The sequence below is a fragment of the Staurois parvus genome, unplaced genomic scaffold, assembly GCF_062004578.1.
Source record: "Staurois parvus isolate SC_StPar_1 unplaced genomic scaffold, SC_StPar_1.0 ptg000380l, whole genome shotgun sequence".
NCBI classification, from domain to species: domain Eukaryota; kingdom Metazoa; phylum Chordata; class Amphibia; order Anura; family Ranidae; genus Staurois; species Staurois parvus.
The window spans coordinates 3,186,247-3,191,811 of record NW_028318176.1 but is presented as its reverse complement, the minus strand read 5'-3'; positions in this window follow the sequence as shown (position 1 = coordinate 3,191,811).

Below are 5,565 nucleotides of genomic sequence, written 5' to 3'. Positions count from 1 at the left end.
ACTCAGATCTTATAACCTCCTCTGCTGCCACTTCCACCAATGTGCCTCTCACCCACTTCCTATTTATAGCTGACATCACTTCCTGTCTTTCCCTGACATCACCTCCTGTCTTCCATAGAGACTTCCTGTCTGGGTAGAAGAGATCACCACCTTGTGGAGCTCAGAGGAACTGCAGCATTGAGATCCTTCTTGTAGTGTGACCCCGGCTTTGTGCTGGGTGTGTATGGACTGTGTGTCCTCATAGAAGGGTCACCTCCACTCCCACCAAGGGGGACAGAAATATATGACTGCCTAGTCCAGCCTTTCTCAGCCAGGGGTCCTCCAAAGGGTTCTAGGTGTCCCTCCAAAGGGTTCTAGGGGTTCCTCCAAAGGGTTCTAGGGGTTCCTTCAGCAATGAACAATTTTTGTCTCTCAGTAACAACTGACATCAATGATCTGTAAGGGGGGCAATCTTCCCACTGATGACCATGTAAGAACTTCCTTCCCCCACTGACCACTGATATAAGGGGGTCCTTCTCCCATCAATCACCAATGTAAGGGACCGCTACACTGACCACTGATATAAGGGGGTCCTTCTCCCATCGGTCACCAATGTAAGGGACCGCTACACTCACCACTGGTATAAGGGGTCCTTCTCCCATCGGTCACCAATGTAAGGGACCGCTATACTGACCACTGATATAAGGGGGTCCTTCTCCCATTGGTCACCAATGTAATGGACCTCTACACTGACCCCTGACATAAGGGGGTCCTTCTCCCATCAGTCACAAATGTAAGGGAACACTACAATGACCACTGATATAAGGAGTTCTTTCTCCTTTGGGTCACAACCCCCAACAGCATTTCGCAGGTTCTGTTATCGCACCCGTGGGCCTGGAACCGCCTTGGTAGATGTTGCCATGCAGAGGGGTGGAAGACCAGTGAACAGCAGATCTAACAGACCCGTGATGTCTCATTAAAGACACGACACAACAATATCCTATCATGTCGGAGGATAATTAAGTGAAAGTTTCCTGCACACTTTTGAGCTCTTATGTGAATGCGTGTGTCATGGCTGTTTATATACAGTGGTGAAAACAATGATTTGATCCCCTGCAGATTTTGTAGGTTCACCCACTTACACAGAAATGATCGGTCTATAATTTTTATCATAGGTGTATATTAACGATAGAGACAGAATATCAACCAAAAATCAAGAAACAACATGATACAAATGTTAGAAATGGAGTTGCAGTTCAGTGAGTACAATAAGTTTTCGATCCCCAAGCTAAACCAGACTTAGTGGAAGAACCCTTGTTGGTGAGCACAGAGGTGAGACGCTTCTTGTAGTTGGTGGAGGAACGCTTGTTGGTGAGCACAGAGGTGAGACGTTCCTTGTAGTTGGTGGAGGAACCCTTGTTGGCGAACACAGAGGTGAGACGTTCTTTGTAGTTGGTGGAGGAACCCTTGTTGGCGAGCACAGAGGTGAGACGTTCCTTGTAGTTGGTGGAGGAACCCTTGTTGGCGAGCACAGAGGTGAGACGTTCCTTGTAGTTGGTGGAGGAACCCTTGTTGGCGAGCACAGAGGTGAGACGTTCCTTGTAGTTGGTGGAGGAACCCTTGTTGGCGAGCACAGAGGTGAGACGTTCCTTGTAGTTGGTGGAGGAACCCTTGTTGGCGAGCACAGAGGTGAGACGTTCCTTGTAGTTGGTGGAGGAACCCTTGTTGGCAAACACAGAGGTGAGACGTTCCTTGTAGTTGGTGGAGGAACCCTTGTTGGCAAACACAGAGGTGAGACATTCCTAGTAGTTGGTGGAGGAACCCTTGTTGGCCAGCACAGAGGTGGGACATTCCTTGTAATTGGTGGAGGAACCCTTGTTGGCGAGCACAGAGGTAAGACATCCCTTGTAGTTGGTGGAGGAACCCTTGTTGGTGAGCAGAGAGGTAAGCCGTTTCTTGTAGTTGGTGGAGGAGCCCTTGTTGGCCAGCAGAGAGGTGAGACATTCCTTGTAGTTGGTGGAGGAAACCTTGTTGGAAGCACAGAGGTAAGATGTTCCTTGTAGTTGGTGGAGGAACCCTTGTTGGTGAGCACAGAGGTGAGACGTTCCTTGTATTTGGTGGAGGAACCCTTGTTGGCAAGCACAGAGGTGAGATGTTCCTTGTAGTTGGTGGAGGAACCCTTGTTGGCGAGCACAGAGGTAAGCCGTTTCTTGTAGTTGGTGGAGGAACCCTTGTTGGCAAACACAGAGGTGAGATGTTCCTTGTAGTTGGTGGAGGAACCCTTGTTGGCGAACACAGAGGTGAGACGTTCTTTGTAGTTGGTGGAGGAACCCTTGTTGGCGAGCACAGAGGTGAGACGTTCCTTGTAGTTGGGGGATGAACCCTTGTTGGCCAGCACAGAGGTGAGACGTTCCTAGTAGTTGGTGGAGGAACCCTTGTTGGCGAGCACAGAGGTGGGACATTCCTTGTAATTGGTGGAGGAACCCTTGTTGGCAAGCACAGAGGTGAGCCGTTTCTTGTAGTTGGTGGAGGAGCCCTTGTTGGCCAGCAGAGAGGTGAGACATTCCTTGTAGTTGGTGGAGTAACCCTTGTTGGAAGCACAGGGGTAAGATGTTCCTTGTAGTTGGTGGAGGAACCCTTGTTGGCGAGCACAGAGGTGAGATGTTCCTTGTAGTTGGTGGAGGAACCCTTGTTGGCGAGCACAGAGGTGAGACGTTCCTTTTATTTGGTGGAGGAACCCTTGTTGGCAAGCACAGAGGTGAGACGGTCCTTGTAGTTGGTGGAGGATCCCTTGTTGGCGAGCACAGAGGTAAGCCGTTTCTTGTAGTTGGTGGAGGAGCCCTTGTTGGCGAACACAGAGGTGAGACATTCCTTGTAGTTGGTGGAGGAACCCTTGTTGGCGAGCACAGAGGTGAGACGTTCCTTGTAGTTGGTGGAGGAACCCTTGTTGGCGAACACAGAGGTGAGACGTTCTTTGTAGTTGGTGGAGGAACCCTTGTTGGCGAGCACAGAGGTGAGACGTTCCTTGTAGTTGGTGGAGGAACCCTTGTTGGTGAGCACAGAGGTGAGATGTTCCTTGTAGTTGGTGGAGGAACCCTTGTTGGCGAACACAGAGGTGAGACGTTCTTTGTAGTTGGTGGAGGAACCCTTGTTGGCGAGCACAGAGGTGAGACGTTCCTTGTAGTTGGTGGAGGAACCCTTGTTGGCGAGCACAGAGGTGAGACGTTCCTTGTAGTTGGTGGAGGAACCCTTGTTGGCGAGCACAGAGGTGAGACGTTCCTTGTAGTTGGTGGAGGAACCCTTGTTGGCGAGCACAGAGGTGAGACGTTCCTTGTAGTTGGTGGAGGAACCCTTGTTGGCGAGCACAGAGGTGAGACGTTCCTTGTAGTTGGTGGAGGAACCCTTGTTGGCAAACACAGAGGTGAGACGTTCCTTGTAGTTGGTGGAGGAACCCTTGTTGGCAAACACAGAGGTGAGACATTCCTAGTAGTTGGTGGAGGAACCCTTGTTGGCCAGCACAGAGGTGGGACATTCCTTGTAATTGGTGGAGGAACCCTTGTTGGCGAGCACAGAGGTAAGACGTCCCTTGTAGTTGGTGGAGGAACCCTTGTTGGTGAGCAGAGAGGTAAGCCGTTTCTTGTAGTTGGTGGAGGAGCCCTTGTTGGCCAGCAGAGAGGTGAGACATTCCTTGTAGTTGGTGGAGGAAACCTTGTTGGAAGCACAGAGGTAAGATGTTCCTTGTAGTTGGTGGAGGAACCCTTGTTGGTGAGCACAGAGGTGAGACGTTCCTTGTATTTGGTGGAGGAACCCTTGTTGGCAAGCACAGAGGTGAGATGTTCCTTGTAGTTGGTGGAGGAACCCTTGTTGGCGAGCACAGAGGTGAGACGTTCCTTGTAGTTGGGGGATGAACCCTTGTTGGCGAGCACAGAGGTAAGTCGTTTCTTGTAGTTGGTGGTGGAGCCCTTGTTGGCGAGCACAGAGGAGAGACGTTCCTTGTAGTTGGTGGAGGAACCCTTGTTGGCGAGCACAGAGGTGAGATGTTCCTTGTAGTTGGCGGAGGAACCCTTGTTGGTGAGCATAGAGGTGAGATGTTCCTTGTAGTTGGCGGAGGAACCCTTGTTGGTGAGCATAGAGGTAAGACATTCCTTGTAGTTGGTTCCCAAGTTTGCCCACATCTCAGGAGGAATTTTGGTCCACTTTTTACAGATCTTCTCTAAATCCTTAAGGTTTGGTGACTGATGTTTGGCAACTCGAACTTTCAACTCCCTCCATAAATTTTCTATAGCATCAAGGTTTCTGACTGGCTAGGCCACTGCATGACCTTAATGTGCTTCTTCTTGAGCCACTCCTTTGTTGCCTTGGTGATATGTTTTTGGTCTTTGTCATGTTGGAAGACCCATCCATGATCCATCTTCAGTGTTCTGGCTGAGGGAAGAAGGTTCTCATCCAAGATTTTACATAGCCCAGTCCATTGACCCCTCAGTGCGGCAAAGTCAGTGTGTAGCAGAGAAACAGCCCCAAAGCATAATGTTTCTACCTCCGTGCTTGACTGTAGGGATGGTGCTCTTAGGGTCATAGTCAGCATTTTCCTTCCTCCAAACACGGCGAGTCGAGTTAATGCCAAAGAGCTCAATTTTGGTCTCATCTGACCACAGCACTTTCTCCCGATCCTTCTCTGAATCATTTAGATGTTCATTGGCTGCAGGATTTCATTCCATGGGGGCGTATTGTGTTACCAATGGTTGGTTTGGTGACTGTGGTCCCAGCTGCCTTGAGATCCTTCACAAGCTCCTCTTGTGTAGTTCTGGGCTGATCCCTCACTTTTCTCATGATCTCCCTTACCCCATGAGGTGAAATCTTGCATGGAGCTCCAGACTGAGGGTGATCGATGTTTATTTTGTATTTCTTCCATTTGGGAATAATCGCTCTAACAGTTGTCTCCTTCTCACCAAGCTTCTCACTTATGGTCTTGTAGCCCATTCCAGCCTTGTGCAGGTCTACAGTCTTGTCCCTGATGTCCTTTGACAGCTCTTTAGTCTTGCCCATGGTGGTGGTGAGGTTTGAATGGAAGAAAGAGATTCTGTGGACAGGCGTCTTTTATACACAGAACGAGTTGTCGTTAGGAGCGCCTTCTTACATTGCCAGGACTGATCTGTGTACCACATGAGCACTTCGCCAGTCTGTGGGAGCGTGAATCATTGTTGGTTGGTAGGGAATCAAACACTTACTTTACTCCCAGAGCTACAACTCCATTTATAACATTTGTATGGTGTTGTTTTTGGATTTTTGGTTGATATTCTGTCTCTATTATTTATATACACCGATGATAACAATTATAGACCCTTCATTTCTCTGTAAGTGGGCAAACCTACACAATCTGCAGGGTATCAAATCCTCATTTCCCCGCTGTATGAAGACGTCGGTTGTGCTGCAGGTTACATATTCCTAGGCTGGAATGAGAGCGATAATTCTACACCCAATATTCACAATCAACACTAAACTGATGACCTGTAAAGACTTGTAAAGCGCCACCTAGGAGCAATGTGTAGGTACGCCAGTTTGCCATTATCGCACCGACAATCACCA